Source organism: Chiloscyllium plagiosum, unplaced genomic scaffold (genome assembly GCF_037043375.1).
Source record: "Chiloscyllium plagiosum isolate Xiang-an unplaced genomic scaffold, Cpla_swu_hap1 HiC_scaffold_27, whole genome shotgun sequence".
NCBI classification, from domain to species: Eukaryota; Metazoa; Chordata; class Chondrichthyes; order Orectolobiformes; family Hemiscylliidae; genus Chiloscyllium; species Chiloscyllium plagiosum.
The window spans coordinates 89,916,026-89,934,540 of NW_028270165.1; the positions used below are offsets into that span (position 1 = coordinate 89,916,026).

Below are 18,515 nucleotides of genomic sequence, written 5' to 3' on the forward strand. Positions count from 1 at the left end.
GCCAATCCACCTGACCTGCACATCTTTGGACTGTGGGAGGAAACTGGATCACCCGGAGGAAACCCACGCAGACACAGGGAGAATGCGCAAATTCCACACAGATGGTCACCCAAGGCTGGAATTGAACCTACGACCCTGGTGTTGTGAGGCAGCAGTGCTAACCACTGAGCCACCGTGCCGCCCTAGGCTAAGTCAAAAATGCATGAGGTCCTTGCGGGATCTGATTGAGCATGATCACATAGGAACAACCAATGTCTGACTCTAAACAATGTACATAAGTTCTATCCAAACTGTATAAGTTGGTGGATTATTTTGGCACACTGGAAGTACTCATCGGTTAGCACTGCTGCCTCACAGCACCACAGTCCCAGGTTCCATTCCAGCCTTGGGGGGCTGTCTGTGTGGAGTTTGCACATTCTCCCCATGTCTGCTTGGGTTTCCTCCCACAATCCAAAGATGTGTAGGTTTGGTGAATTGGCCATGCTAAACTGCCCATAATGTTAGGTGCGTTAGTCAGAGGGAGATGGGTCTGGATGGGCTACTCTTCAGAGGGTCGGTGTAGACTGGTTGGGCCGAAGGGCCTGTTTCCACATTGTTGGGAATCTAATCTAATCTAATCCTTCTGGGCTGATCAGAGTCCACCGTCCGGGCCATATCAAAGAATAAACTATTGCTTGTATGATTGACAAAGTCACTTCCAGGTGTGTTTATTGACCAATCCCAGAAATCCGAAGATCCAGACAGCAGTCCAGATCAGAACAACCAGATAGGAAATGGTTAATGTCCCCAGGATGTGGGGAGCAAAATAAGACACCAAGACGTTAACACCAACATCAGGGAAAAACTGAACAGACGTGACAAACATTCGTGGCAAGCCAGAATCACAGAAACAGTCCCTTCAGCCCATGCTGACCAGATATCCTAAATCAATCTAGTCCCATTTGATAGCACTTGGTCCATGTCCCTCTAAATGCTTCCCAACATATACCCATCCAGATACCTTTTAAAGGTTGTAATTGTACCAGGAGCCATCACTTCCTCTGGCAGCTCATTCTTTACACACACCACCCTCTGTGTATAGGAGTTGCCCCTTAGGTTTCTTTTAAATCTCACCCTAAACCTATGAGCAATCCCAGATCAAAGATCTTGTCTACTTACCCTCGCCATGCCCCACATTATTAATACAAGGTTGTAGGGTCACCCCTGTGGGATATAGGTAAAGCAGTGTTACTTCTGCAACCATAATTGCTTCTGCAAGGTAAATGAACTAACGCCAGGGTATAATTGTTTCAGCCAAGAGTGGAGTTAACAAGAATGAAAGCAATGTGAAGGAAATATATCATTGCTTTTGTATTAGCTAAAATGTGTATACATGTAATGGTCCTGTAAACAATGGAAAATGTTACAGACAAACAGATAAGGTGCTGTGAGGGGAGGGGGTGTAGATTAAGCTAGATATGCTCGTATAAACAGTTATAAGCATCTGTTTCCTGCTTCTGCAAAAACAAAAAAAATCAAGGTGGTCAGAAGGCTCAGTGTCGGCGAAAAATGGGAGGAAACGTTGCTTTCGCAAACGAGGAAGCAGCTGGCAGTGAAAGAGGATATACGCTAACACGTTGTTCACGCACAAGGCTGAATAAAGCAAGAAATAGACAAGAGTAATGGACGCCACCGGGAAAGAATGGAGGGACAAACCGATCTTTTGAGGATAAGCTTGGAACATCGGGGGGAAATGTGAATGAGGGAAAGAAGCTGAATGTGCTGGAGCAAGGTGGTAGAAGAACAGAGGATGCAAAACCGGCTTGAAGCTGCAATGAGGAATATTGCATGTGCTGTACTTGTACCTGAGGCAGTTACTGGTGCGAATCGGTTGCATTTTAAACATCAAAACAGGAGATATCCAGCCCTCCCCTTCCCAATCTCTATCCTTCAGTCCCTCCTCACCCGGGTAACTAAGACACATACCTGAGTTTGCGGAGGCTGCTCCCTCCCTGCATTCACTCCAGTTGCTACAAGTGACCAATTTCCCCTCCTCCCATCTCTGTCTCCCTCCCAGGATGAAGAGTCGGCCAGAGGGCGGGAGATTCACTTTGAAACTGACAGGGCCACATCCGCCGTGTGACATCACAAAGGATCTAGGGGCGGGGCGGGGAAAAGTGACGGTTGAGGGGGCGGGGCCATGACCAACAGCGGGCGCATGCGCTGCGCCTGCAGCAGACCAGGACGGGAACACACTTTCCAAAAAACCCCTCCCTTCAGAGAATCCCCACAGTGTGGAAGCAGGCCACTCGGCCTCACCGACCCTCAAGGGTCACCGACCCACACCCATTCCCCTGCATTTAACCCTGAGTAATGCACCTTACCTGCACATTATGCCTAATTTAGCATGGCCAATCCACCCTAACCTGCACATCCCTGGGCACTATGGGTATTTCAGCATGGCCAATCCACTTTAGATTAGAGTGGTACTGGAAAAGCACAGCAGTTCAGGCAGCATCCGAGCAGGAAAATTGACGTTTTCGCACAAAAGCCCTTGGGAATAGAGGCAGAGTGCCTGCAGGGTGGAGAGATAAATGAGAGGGGCGCGGGGGTGGGGATGGGGGTGGGGATTGATAGAGATAAATTTCAGGTTGTCAGTTGTATATTGATTTTAATGAATAGTTTGAAGCTGAGAAATTACTTGTAGCTGACCACAAAAAAAAGGGCAGCAGGGGCATTTCGCAGTAAGCTCAGTTTGTAGGTCTGCTTTTTGGACTATCAAGATAGTAAAGGATGATCTCAGAAGTCAGACGGTTAGATAAGATAAGGGGAACTGGACAAAGTAACAGGAAGGCTGTAACGAACAAGGACAGCCAAATAAGGCAGATTTAAAGAAGAACAAGCGCGGTAATTAATAAGTATGATAGGCTTAGACTTGGGTGGGGTGGGGGTGAGGGTGAGGGTGGGGGTGAGGGGAAAGTACCATAGAATACAATAGGTGGGGGTGGTGAGGGTGGGGTGAGGGTGGGGAGAAAGTACCATAGAATACAATAGGGGTGGGGATAGGTCAGGAAGGAGGGTGGTGGAAGGTAGCAAAGAGTACAATGGGTGAATAGGGGTGGGGATGAAGGTGATCCGGAATCCGTGTAGGATGAGTTGGTTACGGAGGCAGGCACTGAGCAAGCAAATGTGGCTGTGGTAGCGAGTCTGTTTCAGGACATGGTTGAAGAGCTTCAGGGCAGAGGAAATAACCTGGGAGTTGCAGTGGGAGAGGGATTCCTTGAGATTCTTGTAGAGAGAGGAGGAAAACTTCTTCAAGGCAGGCATCCTTGCAAGAGGATTCACAGTAGGGTTAAAATCAACTAGGTAAAAACAAGGACTGCAGATGCTAGAAACCAGATTCTAGAATCACACAACTCCAGGTTGTAGTCCAACAGGCTTCTTTGGAAGCAGTAACTTTTGGAGTGCTGCCTCTTCATCAGGTGGTTGTGGACGATAAGATCCTAAGACACAATTTCGAGCAAAACAGTCCAGTGTCCTGCCACTGATGAAGGAGCTGCACTCCGAAAGCCACTGCTTCCAATTAAACTTGTTGGACAGAATTTCTCAAGTAGGGCACCATACGAATCCTGGGAGACTGCTATTTCTTGTTTACTTCGTAATGAACAAACATTAAGCACGATCGCTAATTTATTTCTAATTTTGTTTCATTTTTCTTGTTTAATTCCCTTCGATGATGTGGGAGAATTGTTAGATTTGGGTCAGCCATTTGGTCACATATTAAAGCCTAGAAACCATTTTGAATCTCAGCTTAGTGCCTGCTTGCTAAAGTTTGTGTTTCCCAGGCTCAGCGGAGACGGTTGGCCTTGCAGCTGTGCTGCTTCCTGATAAACAAATTCTTTCCTGACATGGGGCTTTATTTCCATCCCTCACAGTTGGCGAGTCAGGCAGGAGATACCCTGGTCCTGCCAGGTCACCGGCAGAAATCCTTTGAGAGATGAAATATAGAGGGTAGTTGCTGCTTTTGTTGTGTCCAAAATAAAGAGGAAAGCTGGCCAGGGACAAAAGTGCTGTTAGAAATATTGATACAATTCTCCCTACTCAGCCACAAGATACTAGTGAGAGAACTCAACAGGGTCCTAGCATCTGGACGTAATACTGCTGAGAGCACTTGTGCTTTACAAAGTTAGTAATAAATAATTTGCTTACCGCAGGGTTATGAGAGGTGAAACCCTATTTGATAAGCCCTGGACCCACACTGAGGTCCGTGGCATGCTTCAAGATGCCCTCAATCTGTTTGAGTGCCCAACATTAGTTTTAATTGGCGAGTAGAAATCTGAAGTATAATTGCTCACTTCAGGATATCCAGATTTAAATGAATTTGGCACACAGGACACATTGGGCAACTATTAAAGACTCTGTTGTATTTCCCTGGGTTATGGACTCATGCAGAATCACAAACAACTTGTGTTGAAAAGTGTTCGATTTGCAAATAGAACAGCTGAGAGGTATGGAGAGTTTGCACACTTGGTTAAGCAGCAATGTGTCACAGCCAGGATTTATGAGGCTCAACTCCCTAACTTGGGCTGCTCTGGAATGCGAGTGCCTCATTAGCCTTGGAAGGAAGGAATAAACAAAAGCTGACAAACTGAGATATGAAGCAAGTTAGAAAATGTTACAGAGAGACACACACAGGCAGAAGTTTGCAGGAAAGTTAACACTTCATAATCTGGTTTCAATGCACATTAGCCTGGGTATGGTACTGATATCACAGGGGTCTCAAATAGGGTACTCCCTCAATACGCAAACCAAAACATGGGTGCCCCCTGCTGGACTGGTTTGTGTTCATTCTTTGCTGCTGCCTATTTCAGTTGATGATGTCCATTATTGTGGCACCCAGATTTTCGGAAAGCAGCTAGGAAAAGATCTGAAGCGTGTTAATTTGTAAACAAACAAGATGCATACTCTAAGAGGGATGCCCTGTGTTTGTTAACCACTTCCTTGCCTGGTCAGCTTTTGTACTGGTTTACAACTTGCGTATATAGAATCACCTCGCTTACATTGTCATGAATATTGTCTAATAAGAGTAGATGTATTTAGTAGATGAATCAAAACCATCCCAATGACTGAAACAGCTGACACTGCATTGTTGGACAAATGGGAAATATTTGCATCAGTTAACGAAAACTCTTCAAAGTTTACAGTCACGGGTACGTCAAGTTGAAGAATTAGGACTGGGGCATATTGGAGCCTGCTTCCTCGGGCAGAGAATTCCGCAGATACATTACTCTCTGGGAAAACCAGCAGCGCTCACTTCCTCCTCCTCATCTCTGTCCTAAACCTACTCCCCCAAAGCTTGGGGCCTGGTCTCAGCCACCAGCAGAAATGACTGGATAGGGTAGGGCTTCATCCTCTCAGTGCAATGAATTCCCACTTTCCACCAAAATCCCGCATGTACTCACTTAGTTGCTTGCTGTCTCACAAATGAAAGATTTTGTTGTAACTTCTTCCGGTCCCAGTAGGGCAAAACATCTTTGAAAGCTGCTCTGAAAGCCCTGTCTTCACAACCACACTTCTGCTTTCACCGAAGACAGTAAGAGTCATACACCACAGAAACAGATCCTTCCACCCAACTCGTCTGTGCCAACCATATATCCAAAATCAATCTATTCCATTTGCCAGCATGTGGCCCATATTCCTCAAAAACTTTCCTCTTCATGTACCCATCCAGATGCTTCTTAATTGTTGTAATTGTACCAGCCTCCACCACTTCCTGTCAGCTCGTTCCATAGATGCAAAACCCTCTGAGAAAAAGTGGCCCCTCGGGTCCCTTTTCAATCTTTGCCCTCTGAGCTCAAACCTCTGCCTTCTAATTTTGCACTCCCCTACCCGCAGGAAAAGACCTTGGCTATTTACCCCTATCCATGCCCCTTATAAACTTCTATAATGTCACCCCTGAGCCTCCGACACGAAGGGAAAACAGCCCCAGCCTATTCAGACTCTCGCTCAAACCCTCCAACTCTGACACCAGCCTTATAAACCTTTTCCAAACCATTTCAAGTTTCACAACATCCTTCCATAGGATGGAGATCAGAATTACACACAATATTCCAAAAGTGGCCTAACCAATGTCCTGTACAGCCGCAATATGTCCTCCCAACTCCTTCACTCAATGCTCTGACCAATAGAGGAAAGCATACCAAACATCATCTTCACTATCCTGTCTACCTGCGACTCCACTCACAAGGAACTATGAACGTGCACTCCAAGGTCTCTTTCTTCTGCAACGCTCCCCCTGTCTAAGTCCTGCCTGCATTGCTTGACCAAAATGCAACACATCACATTTCTTCAAGTTCAACTCCATCTGCCCCTCCGTAGCTTATCAGCTCATCCAATCAATTCTAATTTATCGTGAACTCTCTTTCCTCTCTTATTCCTTAGAAGCTGAAGATCTACATCCCACACACTCTCCCTCCATTTCCAATTTGCTGAACCTAATCCCTGCTGTACCTCATCTTGAAGGGTCTGGTTCATGCTGATTAACAGGGCCATACTTAGGGGAGATCTAATTGAAACACAGAATACTGAACAGCCTGGACAGAGTGGATGTTGGGAAGATGTTCCCCTCGATAGGAGAAACTGAGACCTGAGGGCACAGCTTTAGAGTAAAGGGAAGACTTTTTAGAATGGAGATATGGAGAAACTTCATCAGCCAGAGAGTGGCAAATCTATGGAATTCATTGGCACAGAAGACTGCAGAGGCCAGGTCACTGAGGATATTTAGACTGAGATAGCTAGGTTCTTGAGTATTGAGGGGATCAAAGGTGACAGGGAGAAAGCAGCAGAATGGCGCTCAGAAACTGATCAGCCACAATTGAATGGTATGAGCAGACTGATGGGCTGAATAGCCTACTTTCTACACCTTTGCCTTATCGTCTCTTGCTGTCCAGGACACAGAATTGGGAGCAGGAGTCGGCCGTTTGTTCTTTTAACCCTGCACCAGCAGTGAACAGATCACAAATGGATATGGACCTCCCTACATTGAGATGCAGAGGCTGGAACTTTTCTCACTGGAGCAGAGGTTAAGAGGTGTCCTTAGAGAGGGTTAAAAAATCATGAGGGACTGTGCAAATGGCAGGTGAGAGACAATGGCAGGTGTCATTTCAAGATTAGGAAGCAAACGTCTAAAGTGAGAGTAGAACGAGTCTAAAGACATGAGGAGCACATGTTTTTTTAAAGAGTGTGGTTGTTTGTGGAATGAATGTCTAGAGGAAGTGGTGGATGCAAGTACAGATACAATGTTTAAAATACATTTTGATAAGTACGTGAAAAGGAAAGGTTCGGAGGGATATGGGCCAAACACAGGCAGATGGGATTAGTTTGTGAATATAGTCAGCATGGATTCGTTGACCTGAAGGGTGTGTTTCTATGCTGTATGACTGTCACTGTTCTGTACTAGCCTTATAACTATTTTCTTGCCTTCCCCTATAACCATCCACTTCTCTGTTGTTCAAAAATGATATGAACTCAGCCTTGAATATATTCAATGACCCCCTAACTGCAGGAAGGCACCCCCACTTCTGAACTCAATTCCTCTTGCTGATACACCACTTGCCTTGCTGAATACTTGTTGCACCTGTCTGACAACTGGCAGCGGCTGGTGTAGGAGGACGCTGAGGCTCCTTTTGTCCATCCACACATCATTCCTGATGAAGGGCTCTTACCCGAAACGTCAACTATCCTACTCCTTGGATGCTGTTTGACCTGCTGTGCTTTTCCAGCGCCACACATTTTGACTCTGATCTCCAGCATTGCAGTCCTCACTTTCTACACTTCCCAATATATCACCATTTAAACAATACATCTCATTTCTGCTTTGTTTTTTCCACAGCAAAGACTATAACTTCACCCTGTGGTACTGCATTTGCCAGGTGTTTGAGGCGCAGACCTGGACCAGCTTTTCCAGAGTCTGTCCTCTTTCTGGATTCACTCCCTTTCTTCTCAGTTGCTGCAATTCAACAATTGGATCCTAGCATGAAAATAAAAGAAATAGAAAAGGCAGTGAGAGAAGAGTGTGCTGTTGGACAGAGGAAGGAAATTACAGTCTTGGATGAATCTCAATCTTCATTCAGAGAGAGAGGAGCAGCAACAGCTTCAGAAGCTCATGGGTCAAGATTAGAGTGGTGCTGGAAAAGCACAACAGGTCAGGCAGCATCCGAGGAGCAGGGGAACGGCAAAAGAAATTCATGCACCATTTTTACAGACAGATAGAAGCATGTGCAGTTTTTTGCAGACATCGGCGAACATGCGCAGCGCTTGCTGAACCGAGGGGCACATGCAGTAGGCTTTGTAGATATGCTCGTGTAACTGACAGATTCAACTGGCCAAATGTCAATAGGAGGAAAAAAGGGTAGAGCCACAATTTTGTTTCACCTTCCCACATCTGGCTCTACATAACCACGCATGTTCCTCGCTTTTCTCCTTACCCTCACCCCTCATGATTTTTCAAATCTCAATAAGGTCATCCCTCAACCTCCTCCGTTCCAGTGAAAAAGTCCCAGTCTCTCCCGATAACTCAAACCCTCCAGTCCTGGCAACGTCCAAGTAAATCTTTACCGAACCCCCTCTAATAATATTCTTCCTATTACAGGGTGACCAGAACTGTACTCAGTACTCTAAACAAAATGGCCTCACCAACATCCTGTATAACCTCAACATAGAACAAAGAAAATTTACAACCCAGGAACAGGCCCTTCAGCCCTTCAAGCCGAAGCCGATCCAAATCCCCTGTCTAAACCTATCGCGCAATTCCTCAATCTGTATCCCTCTGCTCTCCCCCTACTCATGCATCTGTACAGATGCACCTTTTCTTTTTATAGATATTTTTATTGAAAATTTAACATTTTTACAAGTTTACAAATTAAAAAAAGACAAGTACAAACATTAATATACAATTAAATTTTAAATAAATAGTCAAAACCTGTCAAACAAAAAGAGATACAGAGAAGAAAAAGAAAAAGACAAAACTCATCTAGCTACTAATCTAACCTATAACTAAGGTAAAAACAATAACTGCAGATGCTGGAAACCAGATCTAACCTATAACTAACCAGAGTGTATGATCAAATATCTTACATTATTCAAAAGAAAACAGGATAACATAGTAATTAAGTAGTGAAGTACACACTCGTAATGAGTTCACATCAAGTTGTAATAAAACCCGTATTCATGTGGGATTCCTCTCCCAAGGGGCCCCGGACCAGCCAGAACTGTTACCTCAACTAGATGAAAGCCCTCAAAAGAATGGCCGAAATATCTAAATCCATGTAATTCAAAGAGGGCTGCCATATTTTATAGAATAATTCAGTTTTTTGGTGCACCATATTTGTAAGGAAGTCAAGGGGAACACATTCCATGATTAATCTGTGCCAATTCTGAAGTCCTAGAGGGCCCTCAGCCACCCAGTTTACTAAGATATTTTTTCTTGCATAGAAGGAGAGAATGGAAAATAATTTCCTCCCATGCACATCCAGAGAAGGTAAGCTCGAGAAGCCCAGAAGAGGAGATACTGGATCTACTGTAATTTCCATTCCCAAGATTTCTGTCAGGGCGTTTACTACTTCGGTCCAGTATTTGTGGATCTTATGGCATGTCCATAAGCGGTGTGTAAGAATGCCCACCTCTTTTACATTTGGGACACATTGGAGATACTCCGACCCTAAATGTTGCCAATCTTTCTGGTGCCATATGGCCTGAGTTTAACTGAATGGCCTGAGTTCTGTTATAAATGGAGATTTTTTTGGCATTTTCCCAGATGTCATTCCACATTTCTGTAGAAATTTCCAGCCCCAAATCCTGATCCCATGTTCTAAGCAGACGGTCCATATCTTCCGATACTTCATCACGTAATAAATGATAAAGAGTGCTGACCGAGGGTACGCCCACTGGCCACAACACTCTTCATTCTCTATCTGATTTATAGAGACTATTTAATAGCGTAGTCGTCTTCTGTATGTAGTCTCGTATTTAGAAGTATCAAAAGAGGTCTCCATTAGGTAATCCAAATTTCTGATGCAGCTGTTCAAAAGACATCAGGACCCCCCCTTCTCAAACAGATCCCCTAAACAGGAGATACCCCTGGATCTCCAGGATTTGAATGTGGCATCTATAGGAGTATAGGGGGATGTTTTATGTGAATTACCCTCGTTTTGCCGGATTATATTCCAAGCTTTAATTGTGTTTAGTATTATAGGGTTTCTACAGTGGTTAGATTAGATGAGATTAGATTACTTATAGTGTGGAAACAGGCCCTTCAGCCCAACAAGTCCACACCGCCCCGCCGAAGCGTAACCCACCCATACCGCTACATTTACCCCTTTACCTAACACTACGGGCAATTTAGCATGGCCAATTCACCTGACCTGCACATCTTTGGACTGTGGGAGGAAACCGGAGCCCCCGGAGGAAACCCACGCAGACACGGGGAGAACGTGCAAACTCCACACAGTTAGTCGCCTGAGTCGGGAATTGAACCCGGGTCTCTGGCGCTGTGAGGCAGCAGTGCTAACCACTGTGCCACCGTGCCGCCCACATGGTCCGTAATGATTTTCATCTAATCTAAAAATAAGAGGTTAATAAGAGAGCACTGTACTTGAGAAGCCTTGATGTCCATCCAGATTGATTGCGGGTCAGACGTGACCCAATCGGCTATGTAGCTTAACAAGGAACTTAACTGATACTTCCTAAAGTTTGGAAAATCCAGCCCTCCCCCCCTTGCCTGTGGAAGCTGTAGCTTCCTTAACTTAATGAGGGGCCGTCTAGGATTCCAGATGAACGAACCCAGCCAACCATACAATTTGCACAGTGCCAGCCTCAGCAGCATCACCGGAAGCATTCTCATAGGGTATAAGAGACGGGGAAAGACATTCATTTTAATTAGGGCTATTCTACCTAGCCAGGAAATTGGAAGGTCTCCCCAGCATGAAGGTCCTGCCTTACCCTTTCCAACAGATGCACAAAATTGGCCTTGTATAGCTGGCCAAATACTGGGGTGATAAAAATGCCTAAGTATAAGAAACCCTCCAGAGACCACCGAAAGGGGAAGTGGGATCCGTCCAATAAGTGCGACATACTAGTGAGGCATGGCCTCCGATTTTGAAAAATTAAGTTTGTAGCCTGAAAATGCACTAAATGTATTAGTAACTTGGATTAAGTGAGGCATGGACATCAGAGGATTACTAAGAAAAAGGAGATCATCATCTGCATATAGGGTAATTTTATGTTTACCTGTACCAACCCTCGGGGCCGTTATATTAGAGTCAGCCTGTATCGCTTCCGCCAGTGGCTCAATTATTAACGTGAATAGCAACGGTGAGAGAGGACATCCCTGACGGCAGCCCCTACCCACACTGAAGCTACCTGAGCCTAATCCATTGGTGATCACAACTGCTTTGGGATCATTATACAGTGTTGAGACCCATTTGGCAAATAAGTTTCCAACACCAAACCTTTCTAATGTATAGAACAGGTATGACCATTCATCCTGTTAAATGCCTTCTCCGCGTCCAATGAGACGACTATTTCGGGTATTTTTTCCTGATGACAGACTTGATTCACATTCAAGACCCTTCTAATATCATTAAATGATCGACGGCCCTTAATAAACCAAGTCTGCTCCTCTTTTATGATATATGGCAGTACCCTCTCCAGCCTCAATGCTAATATTTTAGAGAGAATGTTAAAATCTACAGTTAGCAAGGATATTGGTCTGTGTGATGCACAATCTTCTGGATCTTTTCCTTTTTTGAGAATAAGGGAGATATTCACCTCATTCGGTGAAGGCAGGAGGCAGCCCTGACTATTTCTGTAGTTTTACATGTTCATAAGTGGGCCAGCTAATACTCTTGCGAATTCTTTGTAAAATTCAACCTAACAGCCCTCTGGGCCAGGTGCCTTACCGCTCTGAAGTTGCCTGATTGCAAACCCTCACTTATATCCATACCCCTCTCCTATACACGCTCTTTCAGACATACACATACAGCACCCTCTCAACACACACACCCTCTCGCAAGCTCATTCTCCATCACAATCACACTTTATCAAGCATGCACACACACAAATACACACTCACTGATGCACAGTCTTATACACAAACTCACATACAAACACACTTTCCCGATGAAAGGCTTTTCCCCGAAACGTTGATTTTCCTGCTCCTCGGATGCTGTCTGACTTGCTGCAACACCACATTCTTGATCCTAAACTTATTACCCTTTAGTTCTTGGCTCCCCCATCCAAAGGAAAATACCATGTTTATTTACCCTATCCATGTCCCTCATGACGATATAAAAGTGTATAAGGTCACTCCTCAGACTCTGGCACGCTACAGAAAACAGTCCCAGCCTATCCTTATGTCTCTCCTCACCCGGGTAACCATTACACATACCTGAGGTCGTAAAGTCTGCTCCCTTCCTGGATTCAATCCAGTTGCTACAAGTGAGCCTGCTCCACGATCATTAAGATCATGGCTGACTTGTCCATCGTCTCATCTCCTCCTCCTCCCTGCAGTCACGAGGAACTCCTTCATTCCCCTCCCAGGCAAAAACCCACCCAACTGTGTCTTGAATATCCTTAATGAAGCTGCCTCTATTGCTTTCATGGCCAGAGTATTCCATAGATTTTGATGCAAGCCCTTTTGCCCAAAACATCGATTTTCCAGCTCCTCAGATGCTTCCTGACTTGCTGTGCTTTTCCAGTATCACTCTAATCATGACTGTTCCATAGATTCACAACCTTCGGGGAAAAGCAGTTCCTCCGCATCTCTGTCTGAAAGCTACTCCCTCTAACCTTGAGGCCTAGTCTCACCCACCAGCAGAAATGACCGGACAGGGTAGTGCAATGACATTGGGAAGATGTTTCCATTGGTAGGAGAGACTAGGACCAGAAGGCACAGCTTTAAGAATAAAGGGAAGACCATTAGGAACAGAGATAAGTGATGTCGCCTTTCCTGCCAACAGCGAGGAGCATGGACACCAGCGGGCATGCGTGCTGTTGTTCACACCGAGGAGCAGACACCATATGCTCTGTGGCGATGCTGGTGTTATTGACAGAATTTAAGTGTTCAAATGCCAAGGGGAGAAATAAAGGGTAGAGCCACAGTTGTTTTTCCTCATTTTATAGCTTTTGCATTTTGTCTGGCTGCTCAACTATTTTTATTAATGTCTTTTCGTCAGTGTAGGGTTGAGGTTCACAACAAGAGGGCATAGGTTATAGGGTGAGAGCAGAACGATATTAAAGGTATCTAAGTCGCAACTTTTCCATGCAGAGGGTGGTGCATATGGAATGAACTGCCAGAGGAAGTAGTGGAAGCCGGTATAATTACAGCACATAAAACACATCTGGATGGGTATATGAATAGGAAGGGATTAGTGGGATATGAGCCAAGTGTTGGCAAATGGGACGAGATCAATTTAGGATATCTGGTTGGCATGGACAGGTTGGATCAAACGGGTCTGTTTCCGTGCTGCACATCTGTGTGACTCTCAATAATAAAGTCTACATTTCCAAATAACAAACTATATCCATGTTAACAAGGCTTAGTGCACAACATGCTTTACTAACCATTCTCAACAGGTCCGGCCCCTTCAATGACTGAGGAACATATACATGCTGGTGTATAATCTCCTTCACTAGTATTTACACACTGCCATCAGCAATGGCAAACAGCACAAGCATTGAACCAAACAGTGAGGTGCAAACAGCACAAGGATTAAACACACATTGAGGGGCAAACAGCACAAGGATTAAACACACAGTGAGGGGGTAAACAGCACAAGGATTAAACACACAGTGAGGGGCAAACGGCACAAGGATTAAACACACAGTGAGGGGTAAACAGCACAAGGATTAAACACACAGTGAGGGGCAAACGGCACAAGGATTAAACACACAGTGAGGGGTAAACAGCACAAGGATTAAACACACACTGAGGGGGAAACAGCACAAGGATTAAACACACAGTGAGGGGCAAACAGTACAAGGATTAAACACACAGTGAGGGGGTAACAGCACAAGCGCCAGTAAAAGCCGATGGAAAGTGAGTGTAAAATGTCACTATGACAGGACAGGCCCCACATTCCTTCCCCTCCGTCCCCCCCACAACCTGCCTCACCTTTCACGTCCCGGGCCCAGTACCTTCCAGGTGGCCCCATAGTTGACACAGGGGCCGCCCCACGACCAGTAGAACTCCACCACCCCGGCGGCCGACGAGTTCCCAAGCAGGCCCTTAACCCCATCCGCCTCCAGAATGCTCACCGGCTCCTGGCTGCTGTACAGCCGGCCGGCGTGGCCGTGACACAGCAGCTGCGCCAGGAAGGCGGCGGCGGCCAGTGACGGGTGTCTGCCCCGGGCCGCGCGGCGCCATTTTCCTAACGGCCGCCCTCCCGCCGCTTCCTCGCTCGAGCGACTTCTCCTCCCAACCGCCTTCGGCCCCGCGAGACGTCTGCACGGGGGATGGGCGGGGCCGGGGATGGGCGGGGCCGGGCCGGGGGTGGGTGGGGCCGGGCCGGGGGTGGGTGGGGCCGGGCGGGGCCGGGCCGGGGGTGGGTGGGGCCGGGCCGGGGGAGCCTCACCGTCACCCAGCAACAGCCACCTCGCGCTACAACTGCTCATTCACAAAAACAAACTCTCCTGTCTCGCTCTGCAGCTGCAGGGGGGACACTGCCACGTTTCCAGGAGCCCTGTCTACATTGGGAAAGCTCACAGCTCAATTTAAACAGATATTCCCACATCTAACGGAACGGCGTCATATCGAAAGGGGGCAATCTGCATTTTAAAGGGACGTGGACATTTTAAAGGGTATTTCTGCAAATAAAGAGGTTTAAATGGAAGAGATTATATTTCAAAGGGATGTGGGCACATTCAAAGGGATATCTTCACATGTAAAGTGACGCAGTTATATCTAAATGAATCTACATTTCGAAGAGATGTTGCTCTATTTATAAGTAGAGACAATAGGTGTGAATTCTCTGTGTCCCAATGTTGAGTCAGACTGACATTTTTCTTAGAAAAGCTCTGCATTTAAATTACATTCTTGAGAAGGTAATTTATAGATTCTGGAGTAGATTAGGGAGGATTGACCGTGCTAAGTTACCCATAGTGACCAGGGATGTACAGGTTAGGGAGGATTGGCCGTGCTAAGTTACCCATAGTGACCAAGGATGTACAGGTTAGGGTGGAAATATGGAGTAAGGGATTGGATATTGCTGGGATACTGTTCAGAGGGCCAGAGTGAAATAGATGGGTTGAATGGCCTGCTTCCACATTGTCAGAATTCTATGACCCTCTGCACAAAGGAGCATTTTATCTACATCTATCCTGTCAATCCCCTTTCAGAATTCTACTGGTTTCAATAAAGGTATGCAGCACAGAAACAGACCCTTCGGTCCAATTCGTCCATGCCGACCAGGATTCCAAACTAAACCAGTCCCACTTTCCTGCATTTGGCCCATAATCCCTCTAACCTTTCTATTCATCTACCCATCAAAATGCTGTTTCAATGTTGTTACTGTACCTGCATCTACCACATCCTCAGTAAGTTCATTCCACATGCAAATCACCCTCTTTCAAAATGTTGCCCCTCCCGTTCCTTTTAAATCTCTCTCCTCACATTAAAAAAAAGCCCCCGAGTTTTGAGTTCCCCTACGCTAAGCAAGAGCCATTTGCTATTCACCTTACCTCCCACTCCTCATAATTTTATCAATCTCAATGAGGTCACCCCCCCTAACTTCCTGTGCTCCAGTGAATAAAGTCCCAGCCTCTCCTTATAACTCAAACCCTCCAGTCCTGACAACATCCTGGTAAATCTTTATCAAACCCTCTCTAATAGTATTCTTCCTATTACAGGGCCACCAGAACTGTACTCAGTACTGTGAAAGTGACCTCACCAACATCCTGTACAACCTCAACATGATGTCCCAACCCCTATACTCAATGGGGTGAACAATGAAGGCAATGTTGCGAAATGCCATCTTAACCACCCTGTCGAGCAGTGATGAAACTTCCAAGGAACTATGTATCTAAACACCCCCCACCTCTGCCCCCCCGCCCCCCCCATGTCTGTCTATGAGACCATAAGACATAGGAGCGGAAGTAACGCCATTCGGCCCATCGAGTCCACTCCACCATTCAATCATGGCTGATGGACATTTCAACTCCACTTACCCGCATTCTCCCCGTAGCTCTTAATTCCTTGTGACATCAAGAATTTATCAATTTCTGCCTTGAAGACATTTAGTGTCCCAGCCTCCCTGCACTCTGTGGCAATGAATTCCACAGGCCCACCACTCTCTGGCTGAAGAAATGTCTCCGCATTTCTGTTCTGAATTTACCCCCTCTAATTCTAAGGCTGTGTCCACGGGTCCTAGTCTCCTCGCCCAATGGAAACAATTTCTAGCGTCCTCCCTCTCCAAGCCATGTATTATCTTGTAAGTTTCTATTAGATCTCCCCTTAACCTTCTAAACTCCAATGAATACAATCCCAGGATCCTCAGCCGTTCCTCATATGTTAGACCGACCATTCCAGGGATCATCCGTGTGACTCTCCGCTGGACACGCTCCAGTGCCAGTATGTCCTTCCTGAGGTGTGGGGACCAAAACTGGACACAGTACTCCAAATGGGGCCTAACCAGAGCTTTATAAAGTCTCAGTAGCACAACAGTGCTTTTATGTTCCAACCCTCTTGAGATAATTGACAACATTGCATTCGCTTTCTTAATCACGGTCTCAACCTGCATGTTTACCTTTAGAGAATCCTCAACTAGCACTCCCAGATCCCTCTGTACTTTGGCTTTACGAATTTTCTTACTGTTTAGAAAGTAGTCCATGCTTCTATTCTTTTTTCCAAAGTGCAAGACCTCGCATTTGCTCACATTGAATTCCATCATCCATTTCCTTGACCACTCCTCCAAACTGGCTAGATCCTTCTGCAGCCTCCCCACTTCCTCAGTACTACCTGCCTGTCCACCTAACTTTATATCATCGGCAAACTTCGCAAGAATGCCCCCAGTCCCTTCATCCAGCTCATTAATATATAATGTGAACAGCTGCGGCCCCAACACTGAACCCTGCAGGACACCGCTTGTCACCGGCTGCCATTCCAAAAAAGAACCTTTTATCCCAACTCTCTGCCTTCTGTCAGACAGCCAATCCTCAATCCATACCAGTTGCTCACCTCGAACACCATGGGCCCTCACCTGGCTCAGCAGCCTCCCGTGCACACACACTCATTCTCTCGTGCACACACACTATTCTATGGGGTGAAATTGTATTGGCAGAATTATATTTGCAGATACATTCAATTTTGTTCAAAAAGCACACAATCTGCAGGCAGTCAATGCATGTAATATTTTACAAATTCTGACTTTGGAAACAGAACCAGTCTGATTCAAGATTGGAATACTGACAGACACAAATCTCACCTTTAATGCATTGTCTGAGCGGAGATGTCTTTTTTTTTTAAATAAAACCTTAAGTCATCTCAAGAACATTGTTACATATTAATGAACCAAAGCCCGCACCCATTCTAAGCAATGAAGACTATCTAAGTTTGTTCAATATATTCTATCAGTTGCATGACACTGATCTTTTGATATAAGTTCGGTGTCTTATGATGCTGTTCCATGAGGCTTATGTATTGATGAGGCAATATGGTACAGATGAGGTGATAGAGAATTACAGATCATCGAGGAAGGATTGAAAGAGAGAGTTAAGAAGAGCAAAGAGAGGACCGAAGCAGTCTTTATTCTATTTGCTAAATGAGAACCCTAAAGCTTTCTAAAGGTATGTGAGGAATAAAAGGATGATTAGGGTAGGAATAGGGCCAGTCAAAGACAGAAGTGGGAAGTTGAGTGTGGAGATTGTAGAGATCGGAGAGGTGCTAAATGAAATTTCTCATCAGTGTTCACTCAGGAAAAGAATAAGGTACGAGATATTAGACTCGAAAGGATCGAGGTCAGTTACACACAGGTGTTATCAATTCAAGAAGGAGTGAAAGTGGACAAGTCTCCTGGGCTGGATGGGATTTATCCGAGGATTCTCTGGGAAGCGAGGGAGGAGATAGCAGAGCCTTGGGCATTGATATTTGAGTCATCATTGTCTACGAGTTTAGTACCTGAGGACTGTAGGATTGCAAATGTTCTGCCCTTATTCAAAAGGGCAGCAGAGATGACCCAGGTAATTATAGACCAGTGAGCCTTACTTCTATTGTAGGAAAGGATTATAAGAGATAAGATTTATAATCATCAAGGAAGCAACAATTTAATTTCAGATAAGTCAACATGGTTTCATCAAGGGCAGGTCATGTCTCACATACCTCTGAGTTTTTTGAGAAGGTGACCAAGCATGTAGACGAGGAAAGGACAGTTGACATGGTATACTTGGACTTCAGTAAAGCCTTTGATGAGGTTCCACATGGTATACCTGGACTTCAGTAAAGCCTTTGATAAGGTTCCACATGGTAGGCTGATGGAGAAAATGCA

The 18,515-nt window shown here is 45.5% G+C and overlaps 1 protein-coding gene across 3 annotated transcripts in view; it reads right to left on the minus strand.

The window, feature by feature from the left end:
• LOC148144965 (uncharacterized) overlaps positions 1-18,515 on the minus strand; it is a 104,458-nt gene that overhangs the window by 6,847 nt on the left and 79,096 nt on the right. The window contains exon 1 of one of the 3 annotated variants that reach the window (XM_087975562.1): positions 14,150-14,418. The exons of 1 other annotated variant lie outside the window; for it this stretch is intronic. The gene's annotated coding sequence lies outside the window, so the exon portion shown is untranslated. Of the gene's footprint in view, positions 1-5,441; positions 5,462-14,149; positions 14,419-18,515 lie in introns of those variants that run through there. One more of the 3 variants, XM_087975563.1, reaches the window with a different exon arrangement.